The sequence below is a fragment of the Apostichopus japonicus genome, chromosome 11, assembly GCF_037975245.1.
Source record: "Apostichopus japonicus isolate 1M-3 chromosome 11, ASM3797524v1, whole genome shotgun sequence".
NCBI classification, from domain to species: domain Eukaryota; kingdom Metazoa; phylum Echinodermata; class Holothuroidea; order Aspidochirotida; family Stichopodidae; genus Apostichopus; species Apostichopus japonicus.
Window position 1 is genome coordinate 9,873,871 of NC_092571.1, and position 21,259 is coordinate 9,895,129.

General features: G+C 35.2%; 1 long non-coding RNA gene across 1 annotated transcript; it reads right to left on the bottom strand.

The window, feature by feature from the left end:
* Positions 1–823: 823 nt before the first annotated feature.
* On the bottom strand, positions 824–15,644 carry LOC139976178 (uncharacterized). The gene is made up of 3 exons (XR_011796022.1): positions 8,745–15,644; positions 3,699–7,900; positions 824–2,502 (listed from the first exon to the last, which is right to left on the bottom strand). It is a non-coding gene; the product is annotated as an uncharacterized lncRNA (long non-coding RNA).
* Positions 15,645–21,259: the final 5,615 nt, after the last annotated feature.

The following is a 21,259-nucleotide window of genomic DNA, read 5'->3' on the forward strand; positions in this document are numbered from 1 at the left end:
TACGGTAAAGGTTGCATAACTTTTTAACTTGGACTATATGATTAATGTTTTCCCTAGTCCGTTTTTCATCAATATATACCCCATACTGAAGCGATAATGTTTACTCTAGCCTATGTATCATCAATAATTACAATAATGTGTCTTACATTGTTACATCTCTATGAGTATCTTTAATATTTACCCAGACTACATCATTAATATCTACCCTGTTCTGCAGATCATTCACAATTACCATAGCCTCCTACTCTAAAGCGTAAGTTAATTTCTTCCGGTTTGTTGACTTTTCACTATAATAAGCTACAAAAAATCTATAAATACAGAATTATGAAAAGAGGCAAAGGAAAACATACTGATATTTTACAAGCTAACATAAAATAAATAAGTTGATGTACACTCTAACAGTAAAGTAACTTAATTTGTACTTACCCATGTACCATGTCACAGAACGACGGAACACGAATCCTTCTTACGACTTAAGCAAGAGTGTGTATCATTAATATTTAACAATCTTGCGTATCATTAATAGCTCTTCGGCTCTTCAGTTTCGCGATGCTTGAAGTCCACATTTTGAAAGAATATATCCACTTATGCTATATGCTATAGGCACATTTCACATTGTCTGGTGCAAACTATTACGCCGACGGATGCTCCCCTCCTCTATGGTAAAACTCAATACCCCCTACCCCAAGTTTATAATGTGACTTACTCAGCCTGTGCCAGACGTTTGGAATACCAAGTTTGTGCAATTTCTTGTATCCAAAAGAAACGTTCATTAAAACAAAAGAAGACATTAATTGCTATTTATGATGCCTAGTTTATTAGACTAAAGAAAAAACACAAATAACTACGGTAAATATTCTAAGATCATTAATCATTAACCAATAACCATTAATCATTAATCATTCATCACTAATCATTATTCATTAAACATTAAACATTAAACATTAATCATTAATCACTAATCATTAATCATTAACCATTAATCATCATTCATTAATCATTAACCATGTATCACCATTCATTAATCATTAATCTTGAATCATTAATCATTCATCACTAATCATTAATCATTAAACATTAAACATTAAACATTAAACATTAAACATTAAACATTAAACATTAAACATTAAACATTAATCATTAATCATTAATCACTAATCATTAATCACTAATCATTAATCATTAACCATTAATCATCATTCATTAATCATTAACCATGTATCACCATTCATTAATCATTAATCATTAATCATTAATCTTGAATCATTAATCATTAATCATTAATCATTAACCATTAATTATTAATCATAAACATTGATCATTGATCATTAATCATTATTCATTATTCACTAATCATTAATCATTAACCATTAATCATCATTCATTAATCATTAACCATGTATCACCATTCATTAATCATTAATCTTGAATCATTAATCATTAATCATTAACCATTAATTATTAATCATAAACATTGATCATTAATCATTATTCATTATTCAATAATCAGTAATCAGTAATCAATAACCATTCATCACTAAACATTATAAACATTGATTATTAATCATTCATCTTTCATCATTCATCATTCATCATTAATCATTAATCATTATCCCGTAACCAGTAATTAGTAATCAGTTATCAGTAACCATCAACCATTAACCATTTACCATGAACCATTTATCATTTTCAATCTCAATCTTAATCTCCATCTCAATCTCAATTCCAATCTCAATCTCAATTTCAATCTCAATCTCAATCTCAATCCCAATCTCAATCTCAATCCCAATCTCAATCCCAATCCCAATCTCAATCCCAATCTCAATCTCAATCTCAATTCCAATCTCAATCTCAATTTCAATCTCAATCTCAATCTCAATCTCAATCCCAATCCCAATCTCAATCTCAAGTTCAATCCCAATCTCAATCTCAATCCCAATCTCAGTCTCAATCTCAATTCCAATCTCAATCTCAATCCCAATCCCAATCTCAATCTCAAGTTCAATCCCAATCTCAATCTCAATCCCAATCTCAGTCTCAATCTCAATTTCAATCTCAATCTCAATCTCAATCCCAATCTCAATCTCAATCCCAATCTCAATCCCAATCCCAATCTCAATCCCAATCTCAATCTCAATCTCAATTCCAATCTCAATCTCAATTTCAATCTCAATCTCAATCTCAATCTCAATCCCAATCCCAATCTCAATCTCAAGTTCAATCTCAATCTCAATCTTAATTTTTATCTTAATCTTCGTATACCTTTCATAACAATTACACCCGTTTCATATTTACATTTAACCCTATAACCATTACTATCTCCTCCTCCACCCCTACCCGCTTATCCCATTCAATTCACAATAACTCGGCCATGTACTATTTCCGTACTATATAATTAAATTATAATAATTTCGATAAATGAAAGTTCCGATTCGATGCTGTATACACTAGTAATTGTAATTCAGAGTCAAGCAGGCTGTATGGTCAGTCACATCTAATCGCCTAAAGTGAAAGGTATAAAAACAAAAGTTGCACTGATTACGAAACTTTACACTCAACTGAGACTTAAAGAGAGTGCGATGTCGGAGGGTCAGGATGAGTGGGGAAGGACAAACAAAATAAGTCAGTAGATGTTTCACTATGTTGAAAACAGTAATTCTACTAATTAGAAAAACAATTTAAGTATAGATAGTAACAAATATTAGCAAACAAAAATCACAGTATTTTATTCGCTTGCAAATTCGTATATTTTTTGTATGTTACCCTGCTAACCTCCGTCTGTGAGTCCTCGTATACAACTTACATTCATTCCTTGTGCCCATCTCCCAAAATAATAACAATAATAATAAAAACAAAGATAATAATAACACCCATTGCAGTTCGAATCCTCATCCCATCATTTCCTATTTAACTTAAAGGTATGCTGTATAGACCCCAACTACAGCACGCTATCATTGAAAAGATTCTTGAGATTACGTAAATCGACTTGCCTTGGTCGTAAAATGACCTCTTTTTACCAATTAGTCTGCAACGTCTGCCACATATTTTCTTCTGGTATGAGGGTCTTTGTGTGAACGGTGTATGATTAACTACACTGCAGACCTGAACATATTTCCACACAGTGTTTACACAAAGAGCCTAATTATGTTAAGAAGCTATGCATGCTAATTTTATAGCCTGTGGTCTATTTACGACCATTGCAGGTAGAATACGTATTCACACAACTTTCCTAGCTATAGCGTACCAATAAAACAGATCTTTAAGCAAAGTAACTTTGGCAAAAATAAGGACTGAAAACTGCCCATGTGGAGGCAAAATGTTTTGTAGACGTTCCAACGTGCTGGAGGTTTTATTGACCAAACCTCCGCAACAACAGCCAGATGGAGAGTAAACATATTAACGAAGTAGCCAATAGATCAGATTTGGTATAATTGTTCCCCAAACGAGTCATTAAAACACTGTTTCAAGTTCTGGTATAGGAGGGGTGGGATCAGATTTCTGTTTGCATGCTCTACAATGAATGTCAATGAATGTATTGTGACGGAAATGTGGCAAATGCCGTTATGACGTTATGACTTTTATTTTAACAATATCCTTCTAAATCTAGTCTAATTTCGCTTTTATAAAATAAATATCAGTGATCGAGGCTCCCGCAAAGAGCTTTGTGAATAAAGAAAAAAAAATAAATAAATACTTACTTTAATAAATGGTTTGAGTCATCACTACGGAATACGTCAAAGAAAGCAAAACAATGACTTATAAAACTAAGATGAAATGATATAACCGAGTTTACTGAAGCGTTTTCCAACTGTAATTTTGCTCAAATTATTTAACAGTCAGTGCCCAAAATAAAGTAGGAGAACATTTATTAACGTAAAAGAACTTTCCTGAAGTGTATATTTCGTTATGTTACAACCATCTTTTTTAGACTACTCGGGACTACTGCGGGATAAGAGTATGCTGTTTTTAATACAGTCACATCAAACATCTTTCCATTTTTAAAAGCAGTTAGTGACATCGGTGGATATACGCCGTTGTCGTGAACCCACAGATTATTTTATATCCGTCATTGCAATCAGATGTGTGTACAACTTTGTCTTGAACCTGATTTTGTCTGTTGTCAGATATTTGCTCACCAATCTTACCCATCTGCCAACCATTACCGACCATTGCCCAACATTCTGTTACAGCTGTAACGTTAAAGAGCAATTCTTTCTTGTTTAACATTAAAAATCTTTCATCTCATGAAAAGTCCACGGACGATGTCTTCACTTCATGTACGAGTCCGTATATGTAGCTACTGTTACAATTTGTATCTAAATATCTTACTTTCTTTTATGGGGAACAAACATAGGAAAATAGGATAACGTAATATAAGAACATTACTGTGTACTTCACACAACAAATATCTTTTATAACGTAATCAACATGCGAGATCAGAGTAGACTGTTACGATTACAGCTACATCAATTATCCCTTCATTCAACAGCCATTCATTCAATACAAAGCATTGCGTGACGTTGATGCATATCCGTCGTCGCAGTGAACTCACGTGATAACATCAGTAATTATCAGAGATTTAAGCATCATTGCTTGGGAACCCATAATTCATAGACCCTCTTTTTGCTATTTACACCATTCTTATTCAATTGTAAGTTTTAAGATAATTTTTTTGTTTACAATTTTTCTCACTCGCTACAGTTGCGAGAAGTTGATTTTGTGTTAACGGCGATTGAAACACATCAGTGGAGTGTATCACAACAAAACATTGGATTTGGACTAAAGTTCAATTTTCGTCTGTCCACTTGACACAAGAGACATTCCAATTTAATTAATCTTTTTCTATATTGATATTAAAGTGGATACGTCTTTTATTACCAAACGCAGTCTGATTATGAACCCTGTTCAATCTTATAAGAGAGTATGCTGATTCATGCATCTGTCGTTAAGCACCAAATTTGCTACACTATTTTCAAAGATGCGCCCGATTTAGTATTGTACTGTTAATTATTCATTAAATAATTAGAAACATTTTACTCATTACTTCGCAAGTTTGATATTCAAAAGACGGGCATCTCTTCATTTCATGAAGAGTTTTTCACCATTTTTCTGTACATTGACTTAGTTTGACGTTTTCCTTTCTGAAGCATCAATTAAACTCCATCAAGTGTGATATCACTTCATGTACTATAGTCTGTATATTTACTTATTGCTTAAATTTAAATGTAGGTATTCTAGTTAAAATGAACCATCAAACACTGTGTTCATATGGGATAACGCGCTCGTCATAAAAAAACCGCAAGGTTACATTGCACACGGCACTTTAACATGTATTGTGCATCTCGTGATATCTCGTACTATTAACGATTGATGCCTCTCTTTTCCTTCACAATGAGATAATATATTATCCTTCTCGGAATCCCTGATGTACTTTACTATGTAGCCTAACAGGAGCAGAGGGAGCAGGAGGAACTTTCCCAGTCCGAATTTTTGAAATCGGTTTGTACTAAACGATAAAAAAAAACTTGAACCAAGAATGACGTAGTTAGAATATCAAAGATGATAGCACCCTTTTGCATCTAATCCCTCCTACCCAAGGATCTCTCCAGTTAGGCCCCTCCCCAAGATGGACAACATATGTGCCTTTACCACTTCCGCGAACTAATGACTCCAAGCTCATACTACATATAATTTAATTGGGGAAACCGCAGAACTAAGTTATGAGAGAAATTATTAATATTTTCAACATTAACATGTCCAGAAAGAATGATTCAGACTGTGATAATTTGCTTCAATCAAAAATTCTTTTTTACTCCGTGAGTTCGCTAATTGGTCAAATTATTGAAGATTATGGACAAAGCGAAAAAGTACAATTGTATCAAACACTGGTACTATATTATCCGAGTTATCTAAAATGTTATACAATTCCCTTGTCACAAAAGAGTGTCTAAGCACGACTTAAGATATAGTACAAAATTACGGTACTTGCTTGTCCATTACATTTGGAACTAAGAGACATTTGGAACTAAGCTCTCAACTGTGATTAACTATGGTGTTCTAAAACTTATATGTTACTAATGAAGCATCCGTGAAGAACCCGGTCTAGTTTGGTCTAAGAACAACACTTAAATGCTGATCCTTTATTGTTCAACAAAAAAAAACCTTTATTTGCTTGACCATGGAAGACCAAAGTGCATAGTCTAAAACCGGCAAACAACCTTATTCCTTTTGTATTATCACCATTTAACTAATCTAACTAAACTATATATAGCGTAGACTTAGTGCACAGTAATGGGAAAAAATCAGGTTGGTACGGACGCTTAGAAGTGACATGTTACTGAATCGACGTTTTAATGAGATGCATCAAACATGAAATCCATAACATTTTAGCAGAAGTAGCGGAGGAATATTTTTAAATTTTCGTTCTATTATTACAAGAATGAAAACAACGAAGTGTACATAATGTTGGTTCTTGCTTTTGAAATAAGGCATAGCTTATCCCTAGTAATAAGTACAACGATCTATTGTATGTAATAAATTTGTGACAGTATAGAATCAATGACAATCCAAACCGGTGAACTCATGATAGCATGTGTGAGTATGTACCATATTTGCTGAGCCGTATATACACGGCCCTGTGCATATCTTTGGTATGTGTGTGGGCACTGCCTTCTTGTAACACCCATATCTCTAAAAGTGTGTCCGATTGGCAACCCTTATACTTGGCATGTTGGTTTCCCATTATAGACAGGGACTTTTTTTGGTTTTATCGGTGTTCAATAGTCATCTGAATTGAACGGGATAAATCAGTGAAAACATTGTGCCTACCTTATTTCAAGAACGGAAAGATGTATGTAACCCATTCTGAGTTGGACAAACCACTTGATATTATTGTGACCACTATATCTAAGGATATGTAACATCGACAAGTCTCCCGTTTCATGAGAAGGTATTACTTTGATGATAAATGTATTGATATTTGTGAAGGTCAAAATTCATGAAAGGGTCAACAGTTTATGCAGCCTCATATGAAAAAAATGTTTGCATGATATTTTACATATATTATAGATATTGTAACAAACTATGTCTGCTAAGAAGGGGCATAAGGCAAGGGGAAAATGAGATGGAAGGAACAGAACTGACACCGTTATCTAACGTATTTCTTTTTCAATTAGCACCAATAATAGATAAGCTGCTCAGAAATATTGCCTATCAAAACAAATTTCTCAAATAGAAGCTTAGCTGAGTTTCTGCTGATGCGTTGCCGCTCTTGTTTACCCGTTGCTGATAACGCGTTCGTTGATCTAATATAGGGCACGCTCTCCCATGTGAACACAGTGTTACCCGAGGCTTTTTATAGAACCAACAGTTGAAGAATATAAAATAACATATCTGACGTTACAGAAGTGTACTTCATACAACTACACTCTCAATTTGCGACACCAGAGTATGTATATTCATTCAATACGTGTCATTTGGGAAACGTGAGTGCATATCCGACGTTGTAGTTTACTCACGTGACATCAATTCCGTCTCTAGTTTTATTACCATTCCTTTGTTTACTATTTTTTTACCCGTTACAGTTAAAGAAGTTCATTTGTCATCATTAATGGTTATTAATGTCACTCGAAACCAATTTTAATTCGTTATAATGAATTATTAATTCGCAACAAACAAATTAAAAATGTATTCGAATGAATTAAAATATATTTCGAATGGCACTTATGGGCTTTCGTAGACACATGGGTGTTTCCCTGTTTGTTTGTTCATTGACTTAATTTACAATTGTCATTTTTTGCAGCATTTACTTGACCACTTCATGTAAATTTCTATATATACATTGCTACTTATTCAATTTAACTGTACGTCTTCAACTTAAGATAAAATGACTCACTCGGTTCTTTATGTTGATGGAGAATACAGAAAAAAAGAAGAGAAAATAACGTTAACTAACCTTACAGAAGTGTACTTCATTGAACCGTTTGATACTTATTACTTACTGACTTACTTGCATTTAAGGTTCGACAAGGGAGTTAACGTCTGGTGTCAATACAAATGTCATTGTTATTTTACCATCAGCCATTGGGGTTAGACTCAAACATGTGTAAGTAATATATACATTTCCTACAATGGTTTGATAAAGGAGAAACGTGGAGGGATTAATGAGGTTGATAAGGACTGGGATATGATCATGGTGTGTTTTATGGAGAGTTCACTACAATGATACTATACTTTAATCCGTCTTGCAGCGTGCACCCCTTCACATTCGAAGGTACCACATGTGCATTTACACAGGAAAGTCATCCCTCTGTCATATAAATCAGAAGCTTTGCAATGCCAATCAAACATTGCGTCGTTGAACAGTTTGAAACTAATGCTGAAGTGAAGGAAGTGGGATGGACAAGGACACAGCGATGGTTCCAGGATTAGCATGGTTTACGTGGTCAACATTCTAGTAAAGCTACACTGAAAACCAACATCTTATGATTAACAATGCAAACAATTAGTTATGTAAAATGTTTGATGTGACTTCTTTAAATAAATTCCCTTTAATTCTTTAATAAGAAGCTGGCTGTAGCCAGCGCAAAGGCGCCAAATCTGTTACACGGAGTACTGCACACACCGGTACCAGATGTGGATATATATGGAATAGAGCATCAACATAACGGCTGAAAAAGCTTTGCGTGTATCTACTGAATACAGTTTTATCGTAAGTGTTAAAAAAGTAAAATACACTTTCTTACCTTCACACAGGTCTAAGTGTATTGTAAGCAAAAGTAGCAAAGGAAGAACTTGGATGAGGTGAAGGAGGAAGAACAAAGGATAGACGGGGGGGGGGGGGGAGAGGGGGAATGGACTTGTAGTAATGCTACTCAAGTTTACATCTCTTTGTTAAAGTATTGTTTATTGTATGTATTATTTTATCATCACAGTCAAAACAATCTTTATAACAAATAATGTATATTGATGAATAGTCCTTAAACCATATATATACACATAAATATCATTTGATTTAACATCATGTTTTATATGCATCAAACAAGAACAAAATAGCTTCTCAATCCCGTAATGCCGTTCTCGAAATATATTAGTGCAAATTGCACTAACAGTGGAATTTGAAAAAGCAGGTGTCCACAGATGCGCAAGGCTACGTAAACAGTTTTTCTTTATGTTTCTTATCATGTATATACCTAGGTCTGATAACTGTTCTACTCTACGAAGCTCTAGAGAGGACATAGGAAAAATAATTATATTGCGTACGTACGTGATAATTCAATATTGGCCTACATGCAAGATACGCGCATATATATACGTTTTACTATATTATAATATAAGTTTACTTCTCGTTCACTGTACCTTGCATGTATCAATCATCCAACTACAGAAGTCAAGCTTAGTTATACGATTGAGCCGCGGACTAAAAAATGCCGGAGACAGACAAGGTACGTTAGGGTTAGACTAACACTACAGGTATGCATCTGCCTAAAATACAAACGAACAAGTTCATCTCTCTCCATCTTTGAAATGAAGATGTAAGTGTTAACATAGGCTATATCACGTAATAAAAACACGTACGATTGTACTGAGGCTTGCATTCGTTATAATTATCAGTGGTGAGTATTACGTACGTACGTAGTAACTATTACGTACGTACTAATGATCACGTACGTACATAATAATACCATGTATGTACGTACGTACGTAATATTATCACGTATGTACGTTATAAATATTACGTACGCACGTAGTAATTATCACGTACGTACGTCATACATATCACGTACGTAAGTAATACATATCACGTACGTACGTAACAAACATCACGAAAGTACGTACGTAGTATTACTACGTACGTACGTAATAATTTATTTTACCATGTCCTATCTAGAGCTTCGTACTACTCTCAATACAGTAGTAAAACAACTTTTATAATGTCAATTCAAAGTACAATCATATACTCAAGCAGTTAATTGTAAGTCACAAAATTAAAGAAAAACTATTTGCTTTAATGTAATTTGTACAAGATGTGTAAGCTTCCATGACCATCTCGTAAACGACATATTAGAATTTCAAGAAAGTTTGTTTTACTTGGGGGTTAACATTATGTTCCTCTTTCACAAATGTTAAATCATTTTAACATTCAATATTTCTTTAAATTTATATGAACATCTACAATTGTGTGATTTTGATGACGTCGTTTTATTATTCGAACAATAAGTCACGAGGCATCTTTGGATCACAATAAATACATTTTACCACTACCGTAGTTTAGATTTGAAAATCGCTTAACTTCACATGTCTGTACAAGCAGATTTTGCTATAACTCTCAATTGAAATAATATGTCTTACCAACTCCTATAGCGAAAATAATATTATAATAATGTAAGGATAAAAAGGAGGAGAAGGGGAAAACCGTCACTGAAACTATACTGCATTACTCAAATGTAATAGACTACGTTACAAATATATTTTAAGTTAATGTACTCAAACGCTCGGGATCAGATTTTTATCACCTCTCACGGAAGTAAATTACGTTCTTATGACTCTGAACGTAAAGTTGGTCCATTTTTATTACCTGCTGCAGTGGATCCGAAGATGTGTAGGCTGAACTTAATTGGCTGTCGCCAATCTACAAATACGTCATTATTTCCAAACAGAGCATTGTTAAATGAGTCCTGTGTATTTAATATCTATTAAACTTCAGTGAGCATATTACTCATTATTAATTCGTATCATTTTCATTCTTAAGTCATATAAACATTTATAGCTTCTCTTTCTAACGTTCACACCCAGAAACCCCTTTTGAAATCGTGAGTACGCATGTCCATTCCCATTACTATAACTTTTTAATTTCACTCAGGTGATTGCTGAAGGAAACAATTCATCTCCGTACAAAACTGACTTGTACATCTCGTTTTCCCTACTACCGTTTGCGAATTGAATCTAACGTTCATTCATACTTAGTAAGGATTCCTAAATCCTTTTGGTCCATTCAGGTCAGCTGACCGTGGTTAATCCTGTGAGTAACGCACGGTAAAATTACGGGGCATCACTTTAATAAATCTTTGGTTATATGTAACCAAAAATGTTTTGTTTTATGATTTTCCCCCACACAAATGGTGTTAATGCTATCGCTGGATGCACTCGGGCTCCGCCCTCGTGCATCGCTTGCATTATCCCCCGATCGTGCATTAATCCTGTGAGTAACGCACGCTAGACCGTTGATTAACCCCTTATTAATTTTAGTAGTATATGTATGTATGTTTGTATGTATGTATGTATGTATGTATTTTAGATCCTCCTGAAAGCAGGAACTAGCGAAGAAACCATTATTGGCTTATCAAAGCCACAAGCTGACCGTAGTCAGCCTCTTAGATTCATATTTTAACGTCCATGATTATGAATTGTCAATTGTCAACAACTCTGTTTAGAGGAGGTGCTGGGCCTGTAAGAGTTGCTCATTATGTTTTCTGAGGTACATCAAAAGAAGCAATGCTGCTGCCTTCGTTTTCCTGGTTGTCTCATCAACAATGTATGCCATTCTGCAGGGACTGAATTGTGGTTAATTGTGATTGTGCTTTGGGAGTTACACACGCCTCTACTCTGTAGAGTTGCTTAGGACTGACTGATGAAGATGCTCTGAGGCTGGCCTTTATATATATATATATATATATATGTCCACGTTACTATGACACCTGGGAAACGCTTGAGGTGCTCAAATTCGGCTGTCTTCGCCGACACCGTGGTCCTATCTCGATGTCATCGTACTATAATACGATGGTTACACGACGGCAATGCGAGGGCTTCACGTAGTCGTTTTGCCTCCATAAGACAATCGGGCAGCTTCTTGTTTCCTTCGTATTGTCTTCGTGAGGCGAAAATGCCAGATGGCACCGATGATCACAGTTCAGTTAAAACGAAGATGACACGATTTGATAAGATGCCCTCACGATGGCCTTACGAAGGGCAAAATGGACACGAAAATGAACCTTCGCATGGTCTTCCTGTAATGTTTTGGCATGCCAAAGATTTTGCTACCGCTCACGAAGTTGCTGCCGGAGCCTGAAAAACTCCACCGGCGGTCATGCGATGGCTTAAGATGCCATCACGAATGGCCCGATGTTTTTACGATCAGAGCCGAATTTGAACATTTTCTTTATCGTGTGTCCATCTGGTGTCAACTTCGGGACAGTTTGACGCCGGCATAACTGGATGACATACGTTAATCTTGGGGTGACTCGAAGTCGGGACGTTATGATTGAAAGGCACCGGCGTTAACTACTGAGCTAACACTCCCTTGTATATATTTCACCCTGAAGTGGTGTCACTTTACAACTATATTATTATCGGGCTACTGCTATAGCTCATTAAACTTAAAATTGTCTTAATCATCTCAAACTTAAACTAGATTGCCTCACCATTTTCCAAGACTTTTAGAAACAACAGAAAAACGATGACGATTGAAAAGGAGGACATGGAGACGAAAGGTAAAAGAGGAGAAGAAACAGCAGAAAGAGAAAGAGATGAACAAAACATTAAAGTATTGTTAAAAGTAATCTAAATAAGTGTACATCTGCCGGTTAAAGTAATCAAAGTGCTAGAATATGTTTTATTTTAACGTCACAGCCAAATGAATGTTAACTTTAACAAATACTATGAATGAGGAAGAGAGGATGAAACACAAATCGATCATTTGACATGTTATAACTTTCTTATGCGAGATAAATTTAAACCTGAATCCAGATTGTTAGGCTGGAATCATGAAAATTATGACTTATTATTAACGGTTCTCATTTGAGTAACTTTGTTTCTTTAATAAGTTATATATATATGTTCTTCTATACAGTAATCTAGAAACTGAACAACAAATATTTATCAATTTAAGAGGTCGAAGTTGAATCTGATATCATGAGTCACGTGATTGTGAAGATGTCATTTAATCTATTGTATATTTCTTAAGTGACACAACTTTAGATCAAACAACGTAGCCTATATCATTGGTGTTCTCTGTTTGACACAACAGACATCTGAAGTGAATTCACTTCTTACTGTTCCGAATACAAGGGAATCCATATGTTTTTATTGACCCTTAACTAGCATATGCTAGGACAAGGACCCTACCAGATTAGAACATAGTACATAAGTATATCGACTACCTTACAAATAACGAAAAGCTCTTCTCTTAAAAGGGATATTTAGGTGGCAAACACTGTGACATTTACATGAACAAGAGAAATGTTCCATACTATTCGTTGGAAACCCCATCTCATTTTCCCCTAATCCAAAATTTGGTTTATTTAATGTAACCTACTTTTTGACTGCCTATGTCATTGATTATCCACAGGAGAGGATTGCAATGACGGCAAAAAGTGAAATATTCTTCAATTTTTTTGTTTTCCGATAATACTCTTCTTGTAGATTTTTCCTTGAAACCTGATACAATTGGCATGTTTATCTTAGCTGTCATGTTTTTTCCTTATCAGAGTTGCATGAAAAATGAAGTGTTGTGTTGTGTTGTGTACATCCATTTCTACTATGTATAAGAGAGTTTAACGACTTCAAGAAAGCAAAAATATTTTCAGCTGAATTGCCGTGGTGACATCATTCACTCCTCGGTTGCCAGATTCATTCACAAAATATCACCAAAATCATATCTTCTCCATACAATTAACATTAGCCACTGGAATATTTCTTTAACTGGCGCCTGGTTTAATAAGTTTTGTTTTTTTGCATTTTACTGTGAGTCATTACTTTCATGATTCACCGAATGTAAAGTTATCGACTGTTTGTCTGCACTGTGAATTATTCTAGAAGTTTCGGTACTATTGCCTTCATCGGTCGGGACTTCATTTCATGAGATGTAAGTATACGTCGCTATTGCTCTTCTGTTTACTTAAAAATAATATCTCACTTCTAGTATAGTTTTGCTGCGAGCCCTCAAATTAAAATAAATGTCTTACCCGATCCTTTCATGTAGAAAACCAAAGAGGGGAAAAAAGTTATGAAAGCGTAATGAAGTGTACTTTATTTATGTAACAAACCTATTGTTAAAACAAATCAATATGCGAAATCAGAGTACACTTTTATTACAAACAATGCAGTCGCAGTTAATCCATGCAGAGATGCGGTAGGTATATGGATTACCGATTGGAACCGTCACACCATCTACTCTTCTATCTCATTTATTCATCATACGTGACCCTTGCAATTTAAAGATGATGATGTCGTTTACTGCTTGTTTCAACATTTCTAGTCATGCAAAATCCAAGTTATCACTATTGTGGATCACAAGATATAGAGTATTTTGTTATCTGAACGTTTAATTTGGACATGAACTTCCTTGTTAGTCAGTTTATTTGCTACTAACTCAAGAAATCTGCAGTTACCTACGTTCTTATATTCCCTTGTCAATTGGATCTATTTGTTATTACCATGTGATCACTGTGTGATATATTTTCTTTGAGGGCAACTCTGCTTTGCTTAACCGAGTAAATATGTTGCATGGCTACACCTTCGACTACTCCAGGAAGTTGGATCACAGTAGGGAGGCCTGTGATATCATCTAGGCAAATTATCTCCGAAACTTTACTAGGCTTATATAATCTTCTTGTTGATTCATCAGAAACCTGATACAATTGGAATGTTTGCTTAGCTGTCAAGACTCTCTGTACTTAGAAGTCTGTATATCAAAATTTATCTTTATTATAGGAATAGTATTTTCCTCTGTGGATACATTATACAGAAAAACAAGACATTTTCAACTATACTGTAATGATGACAAATATTCATCTTGCTGTTGAGGGATGCATTTAAAAAAATTCATACAAATTAAAAAAAAAAACATTACATATGGAGATGAGAATTGACGAGGATGAAGTTTTTGCCTAAAGATGCAGAACATATTAAGCAACTAGCCAAAGAGCAATCATCCACCACAAAATACTTTAAGGTGTTCGGATTGAAATGAAATGTCTTACCAATTTCTGTTAGGGAGAAAACAAAAGACGAAGAAGATAAAGTTAACAAATGCCACAGAAGTTTTTCTTTATATTACAACAGTGCTCTTATTAAAATAATGAACATGGGAATTTTGTATACTTTTATTATACAGCCACATCACTCAGCATCCATGCAATCAGCATCCATAGAAATTAAAGCATTAAAGAAAAATCATTTGTTTACTACATTTGACTCCCGTGACGTTCGTTAAAAGTCCATTTTATTCCTACTGTAGATAACGGGATATAGAGTTTGTCACTACTGCTCTTTGAATTTGGACATTACCTTCCTTTCCGTCTCTTTGCCACTAACGACATCCAAAATTGATTAAATTATGACCCGACTGTATTTTCTAAAGAGATGTGGTAAACTTGAGTATATACAGTCATAGCTTGTTCCTCTTCCACCTCATCAATGTTCCACTGCTTTTTTTGTATGTAGAATGAATTAGTTTGAAGCTTTCATTGTTGCAGCAATAAGTTGAGCAAAAGTGTCTTGTCTTTAGCTAATGTAATAACGGTACTGTATATGTCTTGAAAGTACAATGAAATGTCTTGTCTTACCGAAAGCTGTTGGAGAGAAAACAGAAGAAAAATATTAACGTCAATTAATGTTACTAAGGTGTAATTCTTCATGTTATAACGGTTCTCTTGTACTCAAAATAACCGATCAGACATTGCATTTATTTGGCCAGTCAACATAAAAAGCTGTTCATTCATTTACATACATTAAGTAACGTGAGTGAATATCCGCCATCGCAGTGAACCGATGTAATAGATGTATCACAATTGCTCTCACTTAATATATTCAATACGTTTACTGTATTTTATTTCTAAAGACAAATCATGTTGTTACTTCTTTTGCCAACAATACCGTCGTGACAAGTTCTAATTATCCCAACTCTGGATCAAAATATATCAATTTTGTAGTTTGACTTGGATATTGCATCTTCTGTGTCGTTCTTTTCCTTTTAAACACATATGAAGTCATTTACATTTGACGACTGTGACTGTAGTCATGACAGTGAGTAGATCATACTATGATATGGAGTGATATATGATAAGGTTGCTAGTAGATATGATGACGCTAGTACACTGAATGCCTACAACTATACCAGCCAGCTACAAATATGCTATTATCTTTCAAAGTTGCTCTTGTACTGTTCAGCAAATTCTTCCTTGATCTTTGAGTAAAAATTTTAATCGATATATTACAAGCTGTCTGATCTGTTTGTAAAGTTTTAGTTTTATATATTTCAAATAGTTCATCTTTTCATCTCCTGGAGAAGTTTCTCATGTTTTTCTCTAGATTGACATAGTTTCACTATGTCATTGCTGCATCGTTAACTCGAGCGACAGGATTGTGTCTGCAGTTAGGTCTATAACACTATTGTGTAAACGTATTTAACTTAAAACAAAATATCTTACCGTAAACTGTTCAAGGGAAAACAGTAGAAGAAAAGTTGTTCACGTAGTTAAATGTTACTGAAGTGTGTACTTCTTCAAATTAAAACGGTTCTCGTGTACTAAACATAAGAGATCTGACTATGGGTTTATTTGGACAATCATCTTAAAGAGCTGTTCATTCATTTAAATTCATCAAGTAACGTGAATGAATATCCGCCATCGCAGTAAACCGATATGATAGATGTATCATAGTTGCTCACACTTAACATATTAAATATGTTTACTGTATTATTTACATTTGACGACTCTGACTGTAGTCTTGACAGTGAAGTAGATCATACTACGATACGGCGAGACATATGATAAGGTTGCTACTAGATCTGAGGACGCTAGTACGCTGAATGCCTACATCTCTACCACCATAGGCGTAGGAGGGGGGGCTGGGGGGCTGCAGCCCCCAACCATAATTTTTGGTGAAAATTCGGGCAATATGCTGAGAAATTTTTGGGCTACTGGAAGAAGAATATTTTGCAACGTGTTTTTAATTTTTTTCTTGGTGAAAATTCGGCAACATGCTGAGAATTTTTCGGGCATCTACTGAAAGAATAATAATTTGCAATGTGTTTTTCAATTTTTGGGTGAAAATTCGGGCAATATGCTGAGAATTTTTTGAGCACCTACTGAAAGAATAATAATTTGCAATGTGTTTTTCAATTTTTTGGGTGAAAATTTGGGCAATATGCTGAGAAGTGTTTCGTGCACCTACTGAAAGAATAATAATTTGCAGTCTGTTTTTCAATTTTTTTTGTGCAAATTTGGGCAACATGCTGAGAATTTTTCGGGCACCTACCAGTGGCGGAGCGTCCATACAGTCAGAGGGGGCGGATGCCCCCCTGACGGACTCAAATGGACTGCTGGCGCCCTTTTCAGCTTTTTACCACGTTTTACTTATTCGCGATTATTGACTTCTTTATTGCGCTCTCAAATACCTATTGACATTTGTCACATTTTGTTGGTGCAATTTTCTGAAAATGGCGATGACACCTATTTATTCTTCGTTTATCTGCAAATTAGCAAGGCCTGGAAAGGGTCATTTCCGGCGATCTAGGGAGTAGCTTTACTAAAAAATGTCTGTACGCTCCGCGCCAACCTGTGGTGGCGCTCCGCTTAGATAGTGTCGAAAGCACCCCTACAGACCATTCTCTCCCCCGTGACCAATACCCCTAGCTCCGCAACTGGCACCTACTGAAGAAGAATAATTTGCAATGTGCTTTTTCATTGGTAAAACTTATATTATTATTATTATTGTTGTAACTACTTCCCCAATAATTATAATCAATATGGAAGGGTAATAACACGGAAAATGATTGTATGTTATTGGCATGTGATGTAATAACCGAAGAATGCGTATATGATATGCACATTAACATGTGGAACGCGCGTGGAGCGCACGAAAAATTTTGGTTATATTTTTCGGGCAAGTCGTTACAACCCCTCCCCCCCCCCCCAATCAAATGAGGCTCCTACGCCTATGTCTACCACCCAGCTTCAGATATGCTATCCTCTTTCAGAGTTGCTCTTGTACTGTTCAGCAAATCATTCCTTGAGCTGTGAGTAAACATTTTAATCACAATTTTACAAGCTGTCTGAACTTTTTGTAAAGTTTTGTTTTATATATTTCAAATAGTTCATCTTTTCATCTCATGGAGAAGATTTTCATGTTTTTTCTCTAGACTGACATAGTTTCACGCTTTCATTGCTGCATCGTTAACTCGAGCGACAGGATCTTGTATGCATTTAGGTCTATAACACTATTGTGTATACGTATTAAAATAAAAATAAAATGTCTTACTGTAAGCTGTTAAAGAGAAAACAGAAGAAGAATAGTCGTTAACGTAATTTAATGTTACTGAAGTTTATATTCTTCTTTATGTTATAACGGTTCTCTTGTACTCAACATAAGAGATCTGACTATGGGATTATTTGGAAAGTCAACTTAAAGAGCTGTTAATTCATTTAAATACATCAAGTAACGTGAGGGAATATCCGCCATCGCAGTAAACCGATATGATAGATGTATCACAATTGCTCACACTTAACATATTCAATACGTTTACTGTATTTTATTTCTAAAGACAGATCATGTGGTTACTACTTTTATCAACAATACCGTCGTGACAAGTTCTAATTATTACAACTCTGGATCAAGATATATCAATTTTGTAGTTTGATTTGGATATTTAATCTATTTTGTCGTTCTTTTCCTTTCAATCACATCTGAAGTCAGTAACATTTGACGACTGCGACTGTAGTCATGACAGTGAAGTATATAGATCATACTATGATATGGCGTGATATATGATAAGGTTGCTACTAGATCTGATGACGCTAGTACACTGAATGCCTACAACTATACCATCCAGCTACAAATATGCTATTCTCTTTCAAAGCTGCTCTTGTACTGTTCAGCAAATTATTCCTTGAGCTGTGAGTAAACATTTTAATCATTATTTTACAAGCTGTCTGAACTTTTTGTAAAGTTTTGTTTTATATATTTCAAATAGTTCATCTTTTCATCTCATGGAGAAGTTTCTCATGTTTTTCTCTAGACTGACATTGTTTCACGCTTTCATTGCTGCATCGTTAACTCGAGCGACAGGATCTTGTATGCATTTAGGTCTATAACACTATTGTGTATACGTGGTAAAATAAAAAGAAAATGTCTTACTGTAAGCTGTTAAAGAGAAAACAGAAGAAGAATAGTCGTTAACGTAATTTAATGTTACTGAAGTTTATATTCTTCTTTATGTTATAACGGTTCTCTTGTACTCAACATAAGAGATCTGACTATGGGATTATTTGGAAAGTCAACTTAAAGAGCTGATCATTCATTTAAATACATCAAGTAACGTGAATGAATATCCGCCATCGCAGTAAACCGATATGATAGATGTATCATAGTTGCTCACACTTAACATATTAAATATGTTTACTGTATTATTTACATTTGACGACTCTGACTGTAGTCTTGACAGTGAAGTAGATCATACTACGATACGGCGAGACATATGATAAGGTTGCTACTAGATCTGAGGACGCTAGTACGCTGAATGCCTACATCTCTACCACCATAGGCGTAGGAGGGGGGGGGGGCTGGGGGGCTGCAGCCCCCAACCATAATTTTTGGTGAAAATTCGGGCAATATGCTGAGAAATTTTTGGGCTACTGGAAGAAGAATATTTTGCAACGTGTTTTTAATTTTTTTTCTTGGTGAAAATTCGGCAACATGCTGAGAATTTTTCGGGCATCTACTGAAAGAATAATAATTTGCAATGTGTTTTTCAATTTTTGGGTGAAAATTCGGGCAATATGCTGAGAATTTTTTGAGCACCTACTGAAAGAATAATAATTTGCAATGTGTTTTTCAATTTTTTGGGTGAAAATTTGGGCAATATGCTGAGAAGTGTTTCGTGCACCTACTGAAAGAATAATAATTTGCAGTCTGTTTTTCAATTTTTTTTGTGCAAATTTGGGCAACATGCTGAGAATTTTTCGGGCACCTACCAGTGGCGGAGCGTCCATACAGTCAGAGGGGGCGGATGCCCCCCTGACGGACTCAAATGGACTGCTGGCGCCCTTTTCAGCTTTTTACCACGTTTTACTTATTCGCGATTATTGACTTCTTTATTGCGCTCTCAAATACCTATTGACATTTGTCACATTTTGTTGGTGCAATTTTCTGAAAATGGCGATGACACCTATTTATTCTTCGTTTATCTGCAAATTAGCAAGGCCTGGAAAGGGTCATTTCCGGCGATCTAGGGAGTAGCTTTACTAAAAAATGTCTGTAGGCTCCGCGCCAACCTGTGGTGGCGCTCCGCTTAGATAGTGTCGAAAGCACCCCTACAGACCATTCTCTCCCCCGTGACCAATACCCCTAGCTCCGCAACTGGCACCTACTGAAGAAGAATAATTTGCAATGTGCTTTTTCATTGGTAAAACTTATATTATTATTATTATTATTGTTGTAACTACTTCCCCAATAATTATAATCAATATGGAAGGGTAATAACACGGAAAATGATTGTATGTTATTGGCATGTGATGTAATAACCGAAGAATGCGTATATGATATGCACATTAACATGTGGAACGCGCGTGGAGCGCACGAAAAATGTTGGTTATATTTTTCGGGCAAGTCGTTACAACCCCCCCCCCCCAATCAAATGAGGCTCCTACGCCTATGTCTACCACCCAGCTTCAGATATGCTATCCTCTTTCAGAGTTGCTCTTGTACTGTTCAGCAAATCATTCCTTGAGCTGTGAGTAAACATTTTAATCATTATTTTACAAGCTGTCTGAACTTTTTGTAAAGTTTTGTTTTATATATTTCAAATAGTTCATCTTTTCATCTCATGGAGAAGATTTTCATATTTTTTCTCTAGACTGACATAGTTTCACGCTTTCATTGCTGCATCGTTAACTCGAGCGACAGGATCGTGTCTGCATTTAGGTCTATAACACTATTGTGTATACGTATTAAAATAAAAAGAAAATGTCTTACTGTAACCTGTTAAAGAGAAAACAGAAGAAGAAAAGTTGTTAACGTAATTTAATGTTACTGAAGTTTATATTCTTCTTTATGTTATAACGGTTCTCTTGTACTCAACATAAGAGATCTGACTATGGGATTATTTGGAAAGTCAACTTAAAGAGCTGTTCATTCATTTAAATACATCAAGTAACGTGAGGGAATATCCGCCATCGCAGTGAACCGATATGATAGATGTATCACAATTGCTCACACTTAACATATTCAATACGGTTACTGTATTTTATTTCTAAAGACAGAT